This window comes from Tenrec ecaudatus, chromosome 3, assembly GCF_050624435.1.
Source record: "Tenrec ecaudatus isolate mTenEca1 chromosome 3, mTenEca1.hap1, whole genome shotgun sequence".
NCBI lineage: Eukaryota > Metazoa > Chordata > Mammalia > Afrosoricida > Tenrecidae > Tenrec > Tenrec ecaudatus.
Genome location: NC_134532.1, coordinates 151883068 through 151907388, shown reverse-complemented (window position 1 = coordinate 151907388; position 24321 = coordinate 151883068). Strand labels below are relative to the sequence as shown.

Here is a 24321-nt window from a genome sequence, read left to right as displayed (position 1 = left end):
TGTTCAAAGTTTGTAAGACAAAATCTTGCCATCCTTGTCTCTAAGGAGCACTCTGGCCATACTTCTTCCAATACAGATCGAGTTGTCCTATCTGTCAGTGTGTTGTACAATAGTGACTTATGTGTTGCTGTGATGCTGGGAGCTATGTCACTGGCATTTCAAATGTCAGCAGGGTCACCCAAAGTGAACAGGTTTCAGTAGAAGTTCCAGATTAAGCACAGGCAACAAGGAAGCACTCAGCTCCCATTTCAGAAGAAGAAGCCACTGACAACCTAATTCATAGCTTCAGCACATTATCAAACACAGAAAACCTACCAAAGGAAGCAGAAAATTGTCAGAGATACTGCTGGCACATGGACCCCTCAGGTTCAAAGGCACTTGACATGTGACTGAAAAAGAGCTGTTTTCTTGGATCTGAGTTGACTTTGGTGATGAGAGTGGGGTAAAGCCTGTGGGATGGGGCACCTTCAGGATCTTCATGTGCTGATGGGGCACGATTCAAGGTCAAGAGAATCAGCAGGAAAAATCTAATGATTGGAACTTAGAATATGCAAAGGATGAATTAGGAAAAATTGGAAGTGGTCAAAAGGAAAGGAACATAAGAAAATTGATACCCGAAGCATGAGTGTGTTAAAATGGACTGGTGTTGGTCAATGTGTATAGCAGTCTGACAGACTTCTGTTTGCTAATCTTGTAACCTGCCCCTCTGCCATATTCCTCTATTACTTGTGGAGTACACCCCTTGTGGAGCTTTTGGGATTTATAAAATCATATCATCTGCAAATAACGATAGTTTCACCTCTTCCTTCCCCAGGTGAGGCATTGGCCACTTTCAACCTGAAAACCATATGATTCACTATGCCGGGAACAGCGCAATCAAGAGATATGGCATGGCTTTCATTGTCAGAAAGGACCTTGTACTTATCAATTAAATTACTTTCCAAACAAGACTGCCATCTCTTAAATATTATTCTCTACTTTATCTTTCAGATCTAGTATCCACTGCAGTAACTACACAGGACTCACAGGAAATATTCATGATTAAAGGGTTTATTAAAGAAGCTAACAGGTTGTAATGCAAGTGAGAAATGCTCAGGGTAGATTTTCTTATCAAGACAGGTGACACAGTTCTTTCAGGGCTGCTAATAGTTGCCCAAAGGGCATACAATTTTGCTGTAAGCCTCAACCTGAGGACATTCAGCTCAAGTTCTATGGGTCATCAAACCAAGACCCTTGAATTAAGTACCCAAAGGCACTCCACTTCAGTAATCTTCAGCCCAAAGGCACTTAGCAACACTTCTGTGGCTCAGCATGCCCCCCCACCCCTCGCCCCCCAATTAAGTGTTCAAAGGCACACCACTCCACAAGTCAATCTCCTGCCCCAAGGTATTCAGCTTTACTGGCTCTGTGGTTTGGGAAGTCCACCACTCTGCTGTCACAGATGTCTCCTGCTCAGGGATCTTCATTCCAGAGGACACAACCCACTCCAGAGGATGCGCTCCACTCTTCCTGGTAATAAGATACACCCACCTGCTTCTCGGAGGGTTCATTTTAGACACAGGAGATGGCTTTCCAGTAAATCTTGTTCCCATTTACTCACATGTGAATCCTAACAAAATCTTGCCCGTCTTCTTACCAGAACCAACGGGAAAAGATTGGTGGGAATTAGAGAAGAGTCTCATCAAATAATTTACTGCCCCTGAAAAGACCCCAAATCAGGAAACTGATGTGATTAAAATATGTTCTTAATTGAAAGACAAATGAAAATATTCAAAGATTATTAACATCGCTCAAAATATTATTTCATACATGCTGAAACCATGAAAGAGAGAATAAAGTAAGAAAAGAAAATCATAGCTCAATCTAGGCATGAAGAAATAAGTTAATGAATAAAACATGAGTATAAAATGCTTCACTGTATGTTATTGTGCTTATCAACCTTCAAGCTCGCTATGACTCATGGTGACATGCCGCACAACAAACTAAAACCAGTGGCTATTCTTGCATTGTCCTCACAACTGCCAGCATGTTTGACCCAATCGTTGCATCTGTTATGCCAATCCATCTCGCTGATGGTCTCTCAATGTCCTCAGTGGCCCTCCACATCACCAAACATGATGTCGTCTCCTACCAATTGATCCTTGCTGATGACACGTTCAAAATAAGTAAATCAGACAATGTTGTATTTTGATCCATAAGGTTTTCATTAGCTAAATTTCAGAAGTAGACCACCATGCTTCCAAAACCTGAGTCACCACAGTACAGCAAATGAGAGCCGGGTGGTGGGATTCAAGTTTAAAGGGAATAAAATCATAAATAAAAACATGAAAATTTTAAATTTCAGGAAAAGAGTTTTGGCAATATGGCACAAATGAATGAGCTCTTAATTACAAAATACATACTTTTAAAGATGACTATGTGATTGCAGCTTCAACATTGGTTCTTGAATATATATGTGTAGTATGGATAATTATTCTAAAATATAACCTTCTGTACTATTGAGATAAGAATGAGCACCATGAATAAGTGCAATTACAAATTTTACAAACTGTTTTAGAGTATGGCCTAAGCCTGCATTGTTTCTTTTCAACAACAACAAAAAAATCAATCCACCCATTGTATGAGTATAATAGGGCTGCCATAATAATATACTATAAACTGTGTAGTTTAAAACAATAGAACTTTATTGTTTGACAATTCTGGAGGCTAGAATTCTAAATTTGCAGTGTTAGCCTTGCTGGTCTTGGAAATACAGTTATACATAAGCCACTGGGTCAAACTGACAAATGGGGTAGTAGAGGGTAATATTAGAACTATCCTAACATAGTATTTCATACTTGCTTTTGTTTACCTTATACCTGAGCAAAGTTATAAAATAATCTTCCTAACAATTCTAGGGAGAAAGATGAGGCATTCTACTCCTATAAAGATGTACAGCTTTGGAAACCCACAGAGGCATTTTGCTTCATCCTATAAGATCACTATGACTTGGAATCAACTCAATGTTAGTATGTTTATGTTTGCTTGTTTTTGATTTTTTAAAACAATTCCAAGGTACAGTTATGCTTATTGTATCCTTTTATTTATGTTAGCTGTATGAACACTTTTTCTTAGTCCAAAAAAAATACCACATTGGTGAACATATCTTAAATCAGTTAATAAAAAGTGCCTTTGAATTTTCATAACTGTTGTTATGTAACAGATACCTGAATAAGATCCATGACTACATAAAAATTGGGGAATTCATCTTGTAAGATGAATTGCCTTACTAAATTGTGTTTCATATGTCTTGGTATAAAGCAATCCATGGGCAACCTCCCTTTTAAACCTCATCTGCAGCCCATCCGGGACTCTGACATATGGAGCATCCAAGACCTCAGTGGCATGTCTCTGCTTCCCGTGGTAACTGGGACCATATGCAAAATCCTTGACTGACAAACTATGAATAATTAGAAGAAGGAGATCTTTTTGATGCTTTTCCATCAACAAACAAAACATTGTAAAAAAACAAAGACATTGAAAAGCTATTATAGCCTCAGATTTGGGCATTAAAAAGAAAATTCTAACCACTGAGCATATAACCTAATTTGTTACAGGCTGTGACTAATCACCACAGTATAATTCCACTGGTGCTGGATGGGTAAAATCCTTAATTAGTGAAGATATATGTTGTATGCTTATCGGCACTTTAAGTCACTGACTTCAATTAAAGTTAACAATATTAGCATATGGATGATTGCTTTGGGAGATGGAAAGAGGTTTGCTCTATTCTCATTTAGCTGTTGCCATTAAATTGTGAGATAAAGTTGAAAAAAAGTAATAACATAGACAATATAGCTTTGAAATTAAATTAGTGGTATCCAAAGACTTCAGTGGGGGATAGTCTAAGTATTTTGTATAGTAATTCATCTACTTTTCACATCAATCTTATTATTATCTCCATTTTTAGCTGAGGAAGCTATATCACAGCAGGGTTAAATAAGTGATCCAATATCACAAGTCTGTATGGTAAAATGGATCTGGTGCCACATAATCTAGTTAGGGTGTATTTTATTAGAAGCATTTTGAATACTGGGAATAATAAGATTAAATTTAATGCTCTGTTTTATTAGGTAACTTCAGAATTAAATTGAAAGAAATTAATTACATAACACTCAATATGGATGACTCATTCAGAATTCTCAAATGGATTCATTTTGGAAGTTGTACTGTTGACAAGAGCACCACAGTGGTTCAATTGTAAGTGCTTCATCTTACATGCAAAAGACTCAGTTCAACAGGTGGCCAATCCAACTCATGCACACCAGCCACCCAGCTTTCATGAATGCTAGCATGTTGCTGTAGTGTTCAACAAATTTAGTTTCAGCCTAAATTTGACTAGAAAGAAAGGTCTGGCAAGCTACCTCCAATATTCAGCCCATGAAAATGACATGAATCATAACGGTCTGATCTACAACTACTCCTGAAGATGACACAGGCCTGGGCAAGATTTGCTGTCTTTCCCTCACATCTTCTCCTGTCCTTTGCTCTTAGTTATCTCCTTCCCTTTCTTCCGATTCCACCTCTCTTTGTTACATGACTCCTATTAATCTTTTCCCAAACCACTTAACAGTGCAATGTAGTGCCACCAAACTTGGAGGCCACATGCCACTAATAACTGCAACACCATGTAACAGATACAGCAGTCAATTGCAGTACACACAGACAAATTTTTTAAATAATAATTTAAAAAAACAAGTACAAGCAACCCAACCCACCCAAAGAAAATTGATTAGTCTGAAAAACAGAGTCTGGAATTACCAGAAATAAAATACAGAGGGATGGTGTTTGGGTGCTTTCAAGGGATGAAGGAAATGATCATGAGAAGAGAAAGAAATGAAACATTAGAAAAGTTACAACAAATGCAATTCAAGAATATAAGGAATAAGAAAAGATAGAGCAACAGTACACAAAAAAGAACTGGGTTATAGACTGGAAGAAAAACTGAATTAGTGAGCTTAAAGACAATTTTCTCAACTACAGTGATGAGAGAAACAAGCCAGAGCAGCAAGAAAAAAAATAGAAAGAATCTAAAGAAAACTGAAGAATGATGCAGGACACCATTGAGAACAACAGCCTACACCTCATTGGCATCCTTGAGCAAAAAGACATTTAAAAATCTACAGAGAAAATAGTACAAGAAATAATGGAAGAGAACTCCTACAACACAAAATGTGAGGAGACAATAATTCTCCAAGAAGTTTGGAGAACCCCAAACAAAATAGAAACCAAAAAGAAAATACTGGGACACATTGTAGTCAAATTCTCCAGTTTCTAGAGAAAAGGGGAGACATGTGAGAGCAGCTAGGAAAAGACAACAGTCACGTAAAGGAAAGCAATAAGAATGAGCTCAGATTTCTCAATAGAAAACAGACAGTCAGGAAGAAAATTGAGTAACATCTATAAAATCTTGAAAGAAAAAAATTGCCAACCCAGAAACTTATATCCAGCAATATAATTATTTGACTATAAAGAAGAAAAGAAGAATGCCTAGAAAGAAAGGAATTAGTAGAATACTATCATTGCAAAAATTATCAATGGGAACACACTAAGAACAGACAATCAGCAACAGAAGACAAATGGAGAGCATCACAGTGGGTACCACCACCCAAAGCTCAATACAATGAAAGCAGCACACAAAGCAACACATAACTAGGGCAGAAGCAAACACAAATCCAACCACAAAAAATAAAATAAAGATATACCGCAATATGAGAGCAACAAACCCACTAATATCAATATTGACACTAATGTCATTAGATTAAATGCGCCAATTAATAAGCAAGAGAGTAGAACACTGGATTAGCAAGCAGGACCTAGAGATAAGAGTCATACCTAAAACGCAAAGGCAAAAATCAAAGAATGGAGATAAATTTGCCATGCCACTGGCAGCCCCCAAAGCAGAAGTGGCACTATTAATCTCTAATAAAAATAGTCTTCAAGCAAGCAATGTCATGAGACACAAGAAAGGACACTACATGACTATTAAAGGAAAAACAGAACAAAATGACATAAATAAACTGAACATATATGTTCCCAATGAAAGACCATCAAAATACATTAATCTGCCATTACAACGTTGAAGAGAGATATAAACAGTTCAGAAACAATAGTAGGAGACTTCAATACCTCGCTCAATGAAAGACAGATCATTATGAAAGAAAATTGATAAACAGAAGAGCTATAACAAAACTATCAACCAGCTTGCCATCGCAACAGATACAAATGAAATAAAAAGAACAATAACACACCATGTGAAAGGTTGTACTACAGTAAGTTTAAAACCCTAGAAGAGATGGATGAATTTCTAGAAACACGCCATCTACTCTAATTAATGCAGACCAACCCTCAACAGATCCATAACAAAAGTAACAGACCATTTCATCAAGAAACTTCCAACCAAGAAAATCTTGGGTCTAGATGGCATCACAGGATAATTCTTTAAATATTCAGAGAAGAGCTATCTCCTATTATACCCAGACAATACCAGAATATAGAAAAAGTCAGCAAACACCCAATCTCATTTTATGAACTGAGCATAACTCTGATACCAAAACCAGGTAAAGACACCACAAGTGTAGAAAACACTTGCTGGAAATCTTAACCGGGATCATTAAACAATAAAAATGCACCAAGGAAATATAATTGGGCAAAGAAAAGTGAAACTCTCGCTATTTGCAAGTGACATGATTTTATATGCAGAACACTGCCCTCCCCATACCCAAAGACTCCACAAAAGGATTGCTGGAAACAATAGGGAGATTTGGTGATGGGAAGTGTTCGAAATTAACAAGCAACAACCAACTGGATTCCTGCACACTAGCAAAGAGAGCTCTGAAAAAGACACGGATAAAGCAAAATCATTTACAATAACCAATAAATAAACCCAACCAGAGACTTGTACGAAGAAAACAAGAGCACTATTGTAAGGAACCAAAAGATGCCTACACAAAAGGAAGAATACCCATGATCATGGATAGGAAGGCTTAATATTATGGAAATGTCAACACTATACATAGCAATATACAATTAGAATGCCATTCTGATCCAAATGACAATTTCATTCTTTAAAGAAATGCCAAACTAGTCACTACAGGGAGAGTGAAGAGATCTAGGAGAAGCAAAACTCGCTGCCATCAAGCCAATGCCAACTCATAGGGATCCTGTAGAAGAGAGAAAACTGCCCCTCTGACTTTGCAAGACTGTAACTATTCTGGGAATAGAAAGCCACATCTTTCTCCCATGGAACATTTTAACTTATTCAGTTTCACATTACACCTCCTAAAATTTGGGTAATATTTTCTCAAATTTTAGATGCTTGTAATGTACCTAAGTATTATGTACTAAGCAGTATTAATAACACAAGCTCTGATGGCATAATAGTTATGCATTGGACTACTAACCACGAAGTTGGCAGTTCAAAACCATCAGTCACTCCCCAGGAGAATAATGGGACTTTCTATTCCTGGAAAGTTTCAGAAAAGCACAGGAGCAGTTCTACTCTGTCCTATAGAGTCTCCATGAGTCCACATCAACTCTATAGCAGTTGATTTTTTCCGGGCTAAAATTTAATATCTTATTTGTTTTACCATTTAAAATTTATTCTAATTTTTTTGATTTCTTTTGGATTGATATTTTTCTGTGCATTGTTTGGGTTTGTTTTTGCATGATTTTATCTATACGAAATCTGGGATAGGTATTTCAACAAAGGCAATGACTAGATTAATAGTTTATTAGGGTTATGCAAAGTATATTAGGTAGAAGTGGTAGCTAACAATAATGAGTAAAAAATGAACAAAATATTCTAAAATTGATGATGGTGATGATTGCACAACTCTTTTAATATAGTCAAACTATAAAATTATATGGTATGTAAATTATGTCAATAAAATTATTTAAAACTTTTTAAACCTGATGGTATTATAGGAAGGACACCAGACTTCACTGAAGGTATTAATCAAACTCAAATTTCAAGGAATTGACAGAACATAAATTAAAATGTTTCAGTAAACTAATACAGCACTAGAAGCACTCACACATCTATGCCAAAAAAAAATCAGGAAGACAACTAAATATAAATATCTTGTCAACTAAATAGAAGAGGTCCATATTCATACTCATTCCAATGAAAGGTGGCCCAACAGCATTATCAAACAATATCACTAATGTCACATGTAAGTAAAATTTTGCTGAAGATAATTTAGCAATGGTTGCGGCCGTACCACAGGGAATTGTTAGTGATTCAAACTGGATTCAGAACATGATGTGGCACCAGGGATATCTTTGCTGATGTCAGATGGATCTTGGTTGAAATCAGAGAATACCAGAAAGATGCTTATGTATATTGTACTGACTATGCAGAGCCATTATGCTGTGGCATGTAACAGAAACCTATGGATTACATTGAAAAGAATTGGAGTTCCAGAACTTCACTGTGGTCATGAGGAACCTGTGCAGAGACCAAGAGGCTTCGCTGAAACAGAACAAGGTATGCTGCATGGTTTGAGATCAAGGAGGTGTTAGTCATGGCTGCACCCTCCCACCATACTTATTCAGTCTCTATGCTGAACTATCTGTGAAGGCTTATTAACAATCCTGAGTATGGAGATGACATAGCCCAGCTTGCAGAAAGTTAAGGAGTACTTGAAGTACTTGCTGATGATCAATATGACTACAGTTTTCAGTATGGTTTACAACTCAGTAGAAAATTAACTAAAATCCTCACAACTGGACTGATAGACAACACCATAATATGCAGAGAAAATGTTGATTTTGTGGAAGCATGTCTTCTTGCTTGGATCCGCAATCACTGCTTGTAGAAAGAATAGTCAAGAAATCAAAGGAAGGGGTTTAGGAGAGGAGATGGATCAGTCAGGGTGCGATGTAGTACCGATGAAGAACACAGCTTTCCCCCAGATCATGGGTGCTTCCTCCCCACCAACTACCATGATCCGAATTCTACCTTGCAGGACTGGATAGGGCAGAGGTTGTACACTGGTGCATGTGGGAGTTGGAGGCACAGGGAATCCAGGGTGGATGATACCTTCAGGACCAGGGGTGTGAGGGGCGATGTTGGGAGAGTGGAGGGTGAGTGGGTTGGAAAAGGGGAACTGATTACAAGGATCCACATGTGACCTCCTCCCTGGGAGATGGACGGCAGAGAAGTGGGGGAAGGGAGGCTCCGGATAGGGCAAGATATGACAAAATAACAATCTATAAATTATCAAGGGATCGTGAGGGAGGGGGGAGGGGGAAGGGAGTGGGGAAAAAAAGAGGACTTGATGCAAAGGGCTTAAGTGGAGAGTAAATGCTTTGAAAATAATTAAGGCAAAGAAGGTACGGATGTGCTTTATACAATTGATGTATGTATATGTATGGATTGTGATAAGAGTTGTATGAGCCTCTAACAAAATATAAATAATAATAATTTATAAATTATCAAAGGTTCATGAGGGAGGGGAGAGTAGTGAGGGAGGGTGGAAAATGAGAAGCTGATGATGCCAGGGGCTTAAGTGGAGAGCAAATGTTTTGAGAATGATGAGGGCAATGATTGTACAAATGTGCTTCACACAACTGATGTATGGATGGATTGTGATAAGAGTTGTATGAGCCCCTAATAAAATGATATAAAAATTTTTTTTAAAAATCAAAGGATAGATTTCATTCTGTAAATCTGCTCTATAAGACCTGTTTGAAGTGTTTAAGATCAAGGATGCCTCTTTGAAGACTAAGCTGTACCTGACAAGAGCCAAAGTATTTTCAATGACCATATATGCACATGAAATCTGACTAATGAATAAGGAAGCCCAATGTAGAATTGATGCATTTAAATCACGGTATTGGCTAAGAAACATCATGTCACATACTTTGGACATGTAATCAGAAGAGACTAGTGCATATTGATAGGCATGATGTTTTGTGAAGCGGAGGGTAAGTGAGATTGAGAATAACCATCAAGAGACATATTGCCAACAATGGGCCCAACCATGACAAGGATTATAAGGATGATGAAGGCCAGGCTGTGCATAAGGCCACTATAGAATTAATGATATTTAACAACAACAAAAACAATACTGGACAATAAATTTCCTAGTTTAAAAGTCACTCAATATGCATATTTTCAGATCATGATGCTATCAAATCAACAGGGAGATCAAGAAAAAATCAATTATATGGAAATTGAGCAATAACTTAATTAGATGTCATTGGCTAATTGAAGAAACAATTACAATTTAAATTTTTTTTGAAACAAATGAAAATTAAGATACAATATACCAAAACATTTGGGAAACAGCAAAATCAATTCATGAAGGCCAATTTATAGCAATAAGTACATACATCAAAAAAGGAGAATGAGCTAAACTAAACACTTCAACATACCCTTACAACAATTAGAAAAGGGCCCAGCAAAACAAAAGAACTATTGTAAAATCAATAGGACAAGAGATTTTTTTTCTTCAAAAGCATTAACAAAAATTAATAAACCACTGGCAAACCTAATCAAAGAAAGGAAGGATGGAAAAACATTATTATGACTAAGAAATTAAAGGGGCAACATCACAACAGAATCGATCAAGATAAAAAAGATAATTACACAATGTTATGAAAGACTGTATCCCAACCTATTTTTAAAAAACTAGAATAAATGGATAAATGTGTTTAAGCCCATTACCTACTTTGATTAACTCAGATTGATATAAGAAACCTTAACAAATCTATCCTTCAAGAAGAAATAAATCAAGTCATTAAAAAAATTCTCAATATCATAAAGCACAAGACCAGAAGGTTTTACTGGGGAATTCTAGCAAGCATTCAGAGAAGAGTTACAGCACCAATTTTACACAAACTATTTCAGAATATAGAAAAGGATAGTATACTACCAGACTCATTTTATAGAAGAAACCTGGCAAAGGCATCACCAGAGTAAAGTTTGTATCCCAATATGCCTTATGAATACAGATGCTAAAATTTTCAACAAAAATTTCAGTTAAGGGAATTCAATAAAAGATTAAACACTAATATGCCCTACACAAGTAGAATTGATATCAGGTGTGCAAGGATGGTCAATATTGGAAAAATAATCAATGAAATCTAGCACATAAATAAAGCAAAATAAGATACCATATGATTTAACAAGTGGTGCTGAAAAAACATTCAATAAAATTCAACATCCATTTTTTTTAATACTGAATAAAATAGAAATAAATAGAAATTCCTCAACACAATAAAGCCTATATATGCAAAATGAACAGTCATACTTTCACTGAATAGAGAGAAACTGAAAATTTTTTAGAATAGGTACAAGATAAGGTTGCCCTTTATAACCGCTCTTAATTTAGGCCTGAACATCTTAGAGCTATTATATATCTAAAAGATATCACAGGCATACAAATAGGCAATGAATAAGCAAAACTCTATTTGTACACCATGTGATCTTGTAGAGAGAAAACATCAAAGGCAATAAAAAAATTCGGCAACTAATGGAAAAATATGGCAAGGTCATAGGCTTTAAAATCAATGTACAGAAATCAGAGTTTTGTGTATAAAAGAAGAGTACTCTGAAAAAGAAATTAAGAGCACTACCATTTATAAAAACCCAAAAGGTAAAATACTTAAGAATAAATCTGACCAGAAAAACAAAAACTTATAAAAAGAAAACTATAAAATACTTCTCCTGAGAGTGTTATATAAATAGAAAACAGCCCACGTCCATGGGTAGAAAGAAAACATAATGAAAATGTAAATATTACCAAAAGCACTCTATAAACTCAATGCGGTTCTGATCCAAATCCCAGCACAGTTATTCAAATAAATGAAAAACGAATCACCAACTCCACATGTAAAGGACAGAAATCTGGGAGAAACAAAACACCACTCAAAAACAAAAACAACGTAGGAAGCCTCTCACTGCCTAATTTCAGAATCTACTACACAGGTACGATAATCAAAAGACCTTGATATTTGGTCCATTAATAGAAATGTAGACCAATGGATCAAAGCAGGGAACTCACAAATACAAAGAGGCACATACAGACACCTGATATTTGATAAAGGAGTAAAACATATCAGTGGGGATGAAATCTCTTTTCAACAAATGGTGTTGATAAAGTTAAACCTCCACCTGCAAAAGAATGAAAAAGACCCGTAGCTCAAACCATATAAAAAACAAATGACCAGGTAACAGGCATCAGAAAACCCATAACAGACCAGATTTCAAGCCCGTGCTCCAAGACATGAATGCCACGTACCAGCACGAAGCAGGAAGCCAGTAGAGAGGTTTGAGAGGTCAGCCCCAATCCCAACTACATGGATAGCCACCCCTACCCCCAGAATAATTTACTTCAGAGGACAGCACTGAAGCTACAGTTCAGGGAAAGGGACATACCTGATCAGAACACACAGGGAGAGGAAGAGAGAGTGGAGCACATCCTGGTTCACCAAACCTTTGGAACAATATCCTTGCTCAGAGCAGCCAATGCCTAGAGAGGACTGTATGGCCAGCCCCACTATGAGACATGACATCCCTCGTTGACCCATAGCCCTACAGGAGACAACACTGGAGACATAGTGTGGGAATTGTGCCCTACCTGACCCCACCATATCAATGCAAAACACTAAAGGCCTGCAACATAACAGCAAGTGGAGCAGAGCAAGGAAGTCCTGAGGGAATCAAAAATAGACTTTGGAGCCAGGGCATGGCACCCTATCAGACTCAACCAGGAAACACTCCTAAAGGTCAGCAAACAGACCTTGAATTACTTACAGGCTTTTCTCTTTGTCATTGGTTTTTTGTTTTCTTATGTTGCTTTGTTTTGCTCTATCTTGTTTTTGTGCATATTATTATCTCTGCAGGTCTATCTAGATAAGATACGTGGGATCAACAATCTGGAGGAGAACACAATGGAACTGAAGGTTCCAGAGGACATGGGAGAGGGGGAAGTGGGGGAAAAGGAAGTGGTATTAACAAACCCAAGGACAAGAGAGCAAGTGATCCAAAATCTGGCAAGGAGGGTGTAAGAGGCCTGGTAGGGCTTGATCAAGGGCAATGTAACCAAAAGGAATTACTGAAACCCAAATGAAGGCTGAGCATGAGAATGGGACAAGAGGAAAGTAAAAGGAAATAGATAAAAGAACTAGGAGGAAAAGGGAATTTATAGAGGTCTAAATACAGGCCTCTAAGTACATATATAAATATATTAATATATGAGGATGTGGAAATTTATCTATGTGCAAATATTTATAGCTTTAGTATTAAGGTCGCAGATGGACATTGGGCCGCTACTCAGGTACTCCCTCAATGCAAGAATACTTTGTTCCATTAAATTGGCATTCCATGATGCTCAACTTCCCTACATGATCGCTAAAGACAAAGTGAGTGCATAAGCAAATATGGTGAAGAAAGCTGATGGTGCCCGGCTATCTAAATAGATAGCATCTGGGGTCTTAAAGGCTTGAAGATAAACAAACAGTCTTCTAGCTGAGAAGCAACAAAGTCCACATGGCAAAAGCACACCAGTCTGTGTGATCATGAGGTGTTGATGGGATCAGGTATCAAGTATCAAAGAACAAAAAATCAAAATCATATCATTATGAATGAGTGGCAGTGCAGTGTAGGAATCCAAAGTCCATCTATAGGCAAGGAACGCCCACTTACAGAAGGGTTTTGGGGAGGAGATGAGCCAGTCAGGGTACAGTGTAGCCACGATGAAACATACAACGTTCTAGTTCTTTAATGCTTCCTCCCCGCAACCCTCCATTATCATGATCCCAATTCTACCTTACAAATCCAGCTAGACCAGAGGATGTACACTGGTACAGATAGGAACTGGAAACTCAGGGAATCCAGGACAGATGAACCCCTCAGGACCATTGGTGAGAATGGTAATACCAGAAGGGTGGAGGGAAGGTGGGGTAGAAAGGGGGAACCGATCACAAGGATCTCCAAATAACTCCCTCCCTGAGGACAGACAACAGAAACGTGGGTGAAGGGAGACATCAGACAGTGTACGACATGAAAAATAATAATAATTTATAAATTATCAAGGTTTCATGAGGGAGTGGGGGATGGAGGGGAAAATGAGGAGCTGATACCAAGGGCCCAAGTAGAAAGGACATGTTTTGAGAATGATGATGGCAACAAATGTACAAATATGCTTGGCACAATGGATGGATGTATGAATTGTAATAAGATTTGTACGAGCCCCAATAAAATGATTTTTTTAAAGGAAAAAGAAGACCCATAGCAAACATATCATATTGTTGTGAATGAGGTTGGGGAGAGGAGGGGAGGAACCGATTGCAATAATTGACACATAACCACACACACCCCTCCAGGGGGACAGACAACAGAAGCCATGGGGGAAGGGAGACAGCAGTCGGTGATGTTTTTATATGGAAATTGTAAAAATGGGCTAAAATTCTTCAAGCAATTTTTTAAAGAATGGTGTCCATAACAATGGACTCATACCAATGATTGTGAAGATGGTACCTGAACAGGTAACATTTTGTACATTAGTACATGTCTCTCCTCATGAGTCAGAACACACTTGATGGCCACTCATTACATGAACAGCAACAAAATAGATATAAGTTCCTAATATGTGACCAAAGCCAAAAGGTCAGCAAAAAGTTTTAACAATAAATGACAAAAATTTTGCCAATGCCTAAACAACACGGCCTGGCTGATGTCACATGAACAGAGCCATGCGGAGCCTGGATTCTGAAGTTGTGAGTTTGACAGCTGGGAAACAGAGAGAATGGCGGTGGCAGTTACAGAGTCTCAAAACTCAGTTAATGTTGCAAGATTGAAATCGGATTTCCTATATATAGGTTCCATTGGAGTTCCTGGGTCTGTTCCTGTGCTTATATTTAGTTTTGCTGATGTCTGAAGTTTCAAAGCCAAGACTAACTCAAAAGCAAACTCACTGCTCCCTTGTCAACTCTGGCTCATTATAATCCTATATAGCATTTCTGACACTGTAAATCCCTATAAATGCTCATTTTTCCTCCCTTGAAATGGCTAGTGGATTTGAACCATCAACCAGTTAGCAGCCACCAAGGTTCCTTAGAGTCAAGATATACCTACTCAAATGAGAACTGAACTAGCTAGACAACATCTGCACCTACCTTGACGATGAAATTATATGAGCCGCTGATCTTGTATTCCTGGGTACTAGCAACCAGTGACAGGGCCAGATGGAATGGTCTCCTCTTTACCCCTAGTACTTCTTCCTGAAAAATTGTATGGTTTGCCTTAGATACCTGGAGATCAATATGACAGTGGGAATTTTTCACCTCTTCAAAAACACCCAGTACTATTTTACTTTAAAAATGATAATACTTGATAAAAAAGGCTTTAGACTTGTTAAATCTGAATAGCAAGCTATCTTTTAGGTGTTCTACATCTACAGCTCATTCTTAATAAATATACATTCAATTATACACATAAATGTCATGCTGACAGCAAAAACTCTACGAAAGAGCTCCTAGTACAGGCTAGTCTGGTTCCCCCTCCTTCTCCCCCTGCTTGGGAGCTCCAACTAGGCTCGTCTCAGCTTGCGAACTTTGCCGATGAGGAATGCTTTGGAAAGTATTCCCTGAAACGTTTCCATGCGCCAGGTGGGGTATGCGGACTTTGGCCAGCTTTCCTCCAAGCATGAACTGCCCAAGCAAACCCAAAGGAATGCCTCTCAGCGCGCTGTCTGCATTGGCGCGCACCCAGCAGAAACACTACCCGCCTGCTGACTTTGAGACCTAGCCTTTCATTCTCCCCAATAGAAGCTCTTTTTCACCGAAATTGTTCCTTGTGGGTCATAGGAAGGACCTTGTTTGGAATATGTAAGAGATTTTTTTTTAATCTCAGTATCGGATACTCTAATTGGTTTCTCTTAAGTAGAACCCTTTCTCCTACACACACACAAAAAAAATCTCTGCAATGTCATTTTATGTGCTGCTGGGGTTCCTTAGAGCACCCTCTGGTGATACAGTGATTAAAACTTCGAATCTCCCAGAAGCTGCGTGGAAGAAAAATGCAGCCATCGGGGTTCATAAAGATGTACAGCTTTGGAAACCCTCGTGGGGCAGTTGTACTCTGCTCTATAGGGTTCTTATGGGTTGGAATTGATTCAATGATAGTGTGTTTTTTGGTTTTCAGAGGCAACTTGATCTACTGAGTTCATATATATGAGTATATATGTAATGTATGTGAGTATATATATATGAACATATACATAAATGTTTTAAGTTTTTGTTCAGAAACTGATGGGAAGAAACATGGAATTATTTATAGTATAATCCCAAATTGTTTCTAAAGATAAGTGAAGCCAGTTACACGGCTCTATGATTATGAACTCCACGTAAAAAATCTAGCGTGGCATTCCTAAAAAGCCCTTCTGCAGCAGTGACAATGACCTAAAGTTGCCATGCGCAATATGGCAGTGACTAAGAAGAAAGTCAAAAGAAATTCTTCCATTAAGATTACTGTTTTATAGCGTACGGAGTTCTATAAGACATGAGTCATGGGTTGACTCCATGACATCTGCCAACAATAGTTTCAATTGGCTATGGGCACTCAAGATGTGTGGCAACTGCAACAGAGGAATTTAATGTTTAATTGTAATTAGTTTAAATAGATATTGAAGTGGCCACATGTGGCTACCATATTGGCAATGCAGTGCGAGAGATTTACCTCTCAGAGAACTGCACTTAGAGGGAGAATTATCTTCAACTCAAAACCCGGCTCTAAACTCAGCACTTTGGGAGTAGATTGCATGTACCAAGAAGGTCCCCAAGTAATTCAAGTGTATATAGGAACGATTAATCTAGAATAGTGGTTCACAACCTTGGCTGCACTCTTGAGAGTACTTGGCTTCCTATCAGGACGTTTGTGAGGTCAAAATTGTTACAATATGATACTAAAGCCCCAGTGCTGTTTCCATTGTGTTGAGATGAACTCTGAAGGTACAAAAGCCGGGGTGGATAATACTGCTGGCTCCTTAGTGTGAATCATGCCACTGACAGCAGACTGTGGAAGTAGCTGTTGATTTTTTTACGGCAACATAGGCAGGAAAAAGAAATAAGCCAGTTGTGTTTACAAGCCTCCTACATTACTGATTTTACTATTGGTGACCACTAAATGTATGCATTGTTGAATACTTTGTGGGGGAAAGTAAGGATACATATAGCAGAAGAAATACATGGCAGCCTAAGGATTACATTGATCCATCTGCAGGAAATCATGTGGCTGGCACGGGGTTGAGGACTTGGCGACAGCTAACAACGACATGAATACGTGCATACAGACATAAAGAGTGGTGGCAAATGGAAGCACTGATGTTCTTTCAAAGAAAATCACCTGTGCTATTTATTGTTTGGGTTACAAGCAAAACTAGCCTCTTTTTCACGGAACACCATTTACTTGAAAGAAATGCTAGCAAAGAAACTACAGTTGCTCATACTTGGCATTTGACAAACAACTTATTCCAGAGGAATGAAGTAAGTCTGTCAGTCCAATGAAAACAATTCACAGGGTCTGTTTCTGAAGATAATATTTTGAGCTCTCACAGGAAAATAATAACTTAGAAAACTAATATTTTCCACTAGGATCTTAGCATCTTCTTACTACTGAAAGACTTTTCTAATGGTGGTCATATTAATAAATTATATTTGAAAGACCTGTATAATTCAGGAAACTGTATTTTTAAATGACCAATGTATGAATAAAGCATCCACTCACAAAGCAAGATAGATTAATCCATTTTAATGTAGCACAGCATAAGAAGCTTATTAATATGGTTTCAGATTTTTCATTTCCGTTGTGGGGTTTTGATGTTCTATCAAAGAAGAATATTTCAACTAATTGAAAAGGCTATAAACATTTTTGTCTATTCTAATGATAATGTCTAAAATTATCTTTATTCACAGATTCCAAACATATCTTCTTGTTGAATTGATTTAAAATCTCAAAACCAATACTCACAAAAATTTTATGGTCATTCATAATAAATAACTGCAAAAATTTAGTCACCTGATGTGAAGATACACAATTAGTGCTGAACAAGTTGACATTCTGCCTTCTTGTTTCAGTTCTTATACTTGAAAAAAAAAATGTACTCTTGTAATCTGTATAGTACCATTATTTGTTGTTGTTGTTGCTTTTTTGTACTTTTAAAAAATATCCCTGTTTAAAATAGCCCCCACAGTGGTGAAGTGCTGTCTGGTATTCCTGGGAACAAGAGGCCTGTAATATTTCTTACCTATAAAATACTTGTTAGATCAACTTTGTTCAGACATGGATTATAGTGTTGTTGGCATGAGTTCACTCTTAATGAATTATAAATTATAAAAATAAGATGCCTTTAAACAGAAGCACACATAAAACAAAGTTATGTTTTGTTGTGACTGAGACTTGAAGGAACCTCTTTCTGTATTTCCCTAAGGATCAATGAATGGATCGGTATTTGCTAATTCAATGTCTGTGGTAGTTTTATAGAACACAACTTCACAAATAACAAGAATACACTGTAAGAACAAATTTTCTTTTGTTCGTTCAATCTAAATCATCTATCACATAGAAGTGCCCGTGGCCAATTTTACTCTCATCCCATCACAGCCACTCCCTGAGGTTCTTCATGTCTAGCCACAGGCTCCTCCAAAGAAAGGTCTGGTGATCTGAAAAATCTTATGGACCACAGTCACACTCTGACACATGTGGTGAATAATGGCGGCCTCCAAGACAACCCAAGAAAATCATCTTTCACCATTTCCATTCTCTTTATAATTCGAAGAGCATGATTTTCCCCATGCAGCCCTTTCATATCTTTCTTATCATTCTGTTCCTTCTGCCTGGAATCCCTTGCCCCTCATCTTGTCTTATTCATATACTACATAAGACTTAAAAAGAGAATGATTTCTTCAAGTAGCCCATGCTGGCTACTAACTAGAAGTGGTGCTCCTAAAATATAAATTCTCACAATATTTCAGGTAACTTTTGTAGACTCCACATTTTGATGAGTTTGCAGTATGGGGAAGGGTTATAGAAAGAGAGTCTAGGCTGATCTTTAAAATGACCTTGGGATCACTAAAGGATCAGCCGTCCTGATGCAGGCAGGTAACCACACAGCCAGCTGCCAGCTTCAGAAGCACATTGCTCTATATTCCCATGCCCACACGGTTCCTTGTTCCACTTGTCCAAAAATGCTTGATACATTTGATGTACCTAGCTAGAACAGAGCATGTACACAGGTACAGATATGAGCTGGAAACACAGGGAATCCAGGACAAATAAACCCCTGAGGACCAATAGTGAGAAAAGCCATACCAGGAAGGTAAGGTGAAGGTGAGGGAGAAAGGGTGAACTGATCACAATGATCTATCTATAACCCCCTCCCAGGGGAATGGACAACAGAAAAGTGGGTAAAGGAAGACATCGGTCAGTATAAGACATGAAAAAGTAATAATAATTTATAAAATGTCAAGGGTTCATGAGTAGAGAAGGAAGGGTAAGAAGCTGGTACCAAGGGCTCAAAAAGAAAGAAAATGTTTTGAAAATGATGATGGCAACAAATGTACAAAAGTGATTGATGCAATGGATGGATGGATGGATGGATGGATGGATGGATGGATGGATGGATGGATTGTGATAAGAGTTGTAAGAACCCCAATAAAATGATTGTATGTATGGAATGTTATAAGAGGTGTAAGAGCCCCCAATAAAATGATTTAATAAAAGGAACTAAAAAAATGCTATGTGGTTTAATCCTTTTTAAAATGAAGCAACCGTTTTCTATATGATAACTTTATATGTCTCTGGTCTTTTTTTTTTTTCAATTAGCAATAACCGCGCCTCGGGTAAACCTCATTGGCTACGATATTGCCACTGCACAAAGCTTGTCTCTGGTCTTAAAGAAAGGTATAAAACGATATAAAGTCACTGCCATCGAGCCAATTCCCCCTGTAGCGACCTGTACAGGTCAGGGTAGAGCTGCCTCTGTGGATTTCCAAACTGTAGCTCTTTATAAGAATAGAAAGTCTCATCTTACTTACTCCCAAGCATTGGCTGGAAGTGTCAAACTATTGGCCTTGCACTTAACAGCCCAACACATAACTACTGCAACAGTAGGCCTCTAATCTGCTAACTTGGGGTTAGCCAGGAAAAAGTAAGGATGGGCGAAGGCTGAATGATAGTTACTTTTCCTGGATAAGCATGCTGATTATTTTTAATTGTATAAGGTTAAAACTCTCTGCTTATTCAGCTGCACCCCAATCTATCCTGGGCTGTTCTTGCTTGTTCTTCCGTGTAGTGCCACATACAGCAGGAATACAAGAAATTGTTGAGTTCAAGCGTCGAAACCTTTGTATCGCTCTGACCCTTCTGAGGAAAAGAGAAAGGGAAGAAAAGGAGAGAGGCGATCACATTCCGATTGTGGCATATGATTCACAGCATCACAGTGGTAATCGGAATGTTCATCTCCCCGCAAATTCAATCAAAGTTGATTGCAGCATCAACATTCCGAGAAATCAGCATTTCTGTGCAGCTGACTAAGGTTTTCCTTACTCTGGAGCATCCAGTTTCAGCCTCCAATGGTGATCTTTCACGGCTACCAGTTTCCATTCTACTTTTTCGTTTGCAAGCAGCCTCTCCAGCCTCATATCAACGTCCGGGCCCTCTGCGCCAATAAGCACATCGTGGTATGTGCTCCGGTTGCCTCTGGTCCTTTCTCCTTGCATCACTCATTTCTTCCGGTCTCAGGCCAGGCCAGCACCTTTCTGCAAAGTGCTCACAGTAAGAATACTGCTCAACACACGGTGACCTCCCTGTGGTATCAGAGTTACCACACGCTCTACGGTAATCTTTGGTTAGTTGTCCATCTGCTCAAATTTAACTCTGTTAGGAAACAAACCCCCCAAAACCAAGTCTATATTAGTCTCTGCTACTGCCCCACCATCTCAAAAGTGTAAAGAATTTTAGCAAAAATATTCTTCTGAGGGTTTATCTTGTGCCAGTCTCTGAGATAAAGACATCATGTACATAACTTTCCTTTAGCTGTGGATAATTCTTAGTTCTCTACTCCTCTTACTCCTTGTATACTGTGATATTTACATAATATGGTGCCAATTTGAGAGGATTACAAGTAGAAGGGTGGAGTCTGGCCTGTCAATCTGTGTGGCATGGCCTCCTGAGAATTCTGGGAACTCTTGGATTTCCTGCTTGGAGGCGGGAGACAGACTCTCTCGGCTCACTCACTTGGAGATGCTCTACTGAAATGCTCACTCCCTGAGACACGCTCCACTAACAAGACACATGGTGCTATGTCCTGGGAGCTGGAGAAGTCACATGGACCTACCCTGATGCAACCAGGCCTGTGGAGACGGAGAAGCCACATGGAGACCCCTGCCAGCGCTGAGATGCTTACAACCCCACTGGCCTGTGATCTTCCTGCATTTGGCGTCATTGCATGAGTTTCATGAGTCTGAAGACGTCTTTATAGATTGGTATCGGATGTATGGGCTAATATTGGACTTATGGACTTGATCTGGTCTGGGCTGGGACATTTTCACAATATTCAATTGCTTTTGTATATAAACCTCTTTCTCACACACATAAGTGTCTATGAATTTGTTTCTCTAGTTGACCCAAACTAACACATGTACAGCCAATATGTAATTATGAAATGTCATCTTCTGCTTTTGAATTTTATTCTGAAATATCCTGTGCTCTGATCCCATCAAAATACAATCTATTTCCCTGGGATCTAGTTTTTCATGCTAACATAAACTCAGTGCCATCGAGTTGATTCCAACTAATAGTGACCCTGTAGGACAGGGAGGAATTGCCCTTGTGTGTTTCTGAGACTATAACTCTTTATGGAAGTAGAAGGCCTCCTCTTTCTCCTACAAAGCAGCTGCTGGTTCGGACTGCTGACCTGCGGTCAGCTGCCTAGCATAACCGCTGTGCCATGCCATCAGCGCTCCTGACGTGCGTAGGTCCATAGGCTTGCGTGTTTACGGGGCACAACAAAGGAGCCAGTGTCTTAAACTTAAATGGTGGAAATTTGAGCATGTCGATTGACCCCCAAAAAAGGTGGTTTTTTTTTTTTGTTTTTGTTTTCAGAAAAACATTTTAGGAAGGAAAAAATGTTTAGTACTTTCCCCAGCACACGTATTTCAGAGCCCATAGATACACTTGGCCTCTTCAGAAAACCAGTGTGGAAGTTAGATTTTGTGTCACCTGGATAGTACGCATGTGAAGGTAAGGGTAAAATCCAACCTACCAATAATGTGGTGACCTGGTGATGCCTTCTTTGGGGTGTGGCCTTTTATATCTGGGGATGTTTCCTCTCTTTTGCTTCAACCTCTCTGCTTGCTAAAGCTCTGTGTATGCCTCTAGGGTTAGTCCGTGTGGGCCACTCACCCTGAGAGCCAACCAGGGTACAGTCGATGCCCTGCCATGCTTCCATGAGCCGTGAAACCACGTGACTCCGCACGCCCCAGCCTGTGAGCACTCTGCCCCCGCTTCGCCTTTCTGCATCACTGGTGTGCAGCTATGTGAGTCTGAAAGGGGTTCTGGGTAACATGGGAACCATGGACTCAAATTGAATTGGGCTAGGATGCCTTCTAGAAATCAAATACTTCTTCATATAAAATTATTTCTTATACATATGTGAGTGAACCTGGTTTTGTTACTCTAGAAAACCCAGCCTAGCATAGACAGTGCCTTTATTTATTTTTTATTTTAATCAATCATTGTTGGGGGGCTCTTACAGCTCTTATAACAATCCATTCATCAATTGTATCAGGCACATTTGTACATATGTTGCCATCGTTTCCAAAACATTTTCTTTCTATTTGAGCCCTTGGTATCAGCTACTCTTGTTTCCCCTTCCCCCACCCATCCCCTGTGAACCCTTGATAATTTATAAATTATTTTAATGTTCATATTTTACAACATCCACTGTCTCTATTCACCTATGTTTCTGTTGTTCACCCCCACCCCCCGGGGTGAGAGGGTGTTATACATCTATCATTGTGATTGGTTCTCCCTTTCTCTCCCTTTCCCCCCACCTTCTTTCTACCCTCATGGTATCACTACTCTCATTATTGGCCCTAAGGGAATTACCTGTCCTGGATTCTGCGTGTCAGAAGCTCTTAGCCAGATTTGTAAGATAGAGCTGGGGTCATTATAGTGGGGGCAGGGTGGAAGCATTAAAGAGCTAGAGGAAAGCTATGTGTTTCATCGGTGCTATACTGCACCCTGGCTGGCTTGTCCCTTCCTTGTGATCCTTCTGTGAACAGATGTTCAATTGTCTACAGTTGGGCTTTGGGTCTCCATTCTAACCCCCCTCGTTTGCATCAAAATGGTTGTTTATTTTGGGTCTTCTGATGCCTAATACCTGATCCTGTCAACACCTCATTATCACAGGGACTGGTGTGCTTCTTCCATGTGGGCTTTGTTGCTTTCCCTGCTAAACGGTCAGTCGCTTGTTTAATAACTTCAAGCCTTTAAGACCCCAGATGCTTTATCTTTAGCCAGGCACCATCAGCTTTCTTCACCCCATTTGCTTATGCACCCATTTTGTCTACAGAGATTGTATAGGGAAGATGAGCATCACAGAATGCCAGTTTATTAGAACAAAGTGTTCTTGTGTTAAGGGAGGACTTAAGTAGAGGCACAATGCACATCCTGCTACCTTAATACTTAACTTATAAATATATGTACATAGACCTATCATTACATATTAATAATTTACATATGTAAATACCTATGTTTATACTTCTATAAATGTCTTTTGTTTCCTAGTTCTTTCATCTATTTCCTCCTGTGCCACTATCATTTTCAACCTTGATTTAGCTCTCTGTACTTCCTCTCAGCTACGTTACACTTGATCGAACCCCACCAGGAATAATGTGCCCTCCTTGCCATCAATTTTCGAACACTTGTTGTTCTCTTGTCCCGAGGTTTGTTGGCTCCCCCCTCCCCTTCTCCCACTTTCTCCTCTCCCCTGTCTCCCCAGAACTGTCGGTCCCATTGTTTCCTCCGCAGGATTGTTTATTCTGCCCATCTTATAGACATGAAAAAAAGAAGGAAAAACCCAATAGCCTATGCATAGTTCCTGGTCTGTCTGCTGATCCCTGTGAAGGTTTTCTCCTTGGGTCCTGCCCCTCGAGCCTGAAGTCTGTTTGCAGAATTCCTCAGGGAATTGTTGCTTTGCTCCCCTTGCTGCTGTTGCACTCCCTTCGAGTTATGCCCTGCTGTGTGTGTGGAAGGGTGTGTGTGTCAGACCG

At 39.0% G+C, this 24321-nt stretch overlaps 1 non-coding gene across 1 annotated transcript; it reads right to left on the bottom strand.

Annotated features, from left to right (window-relative positions):
* Positions 1–19788: 19788 nt before the first annotated feature.
* On the bottom strand, positions 19789–19927 carry LOC142443949 (U4 spliceosomal RNA). The gene has a single exon (XR_012783652.1). It is a non-coding gene; the product is annotated as a U4 spliceosomal RNA (small nuclear RNA).
* Positions 19928–24321: the final 4394 nt, after the last annotated feature.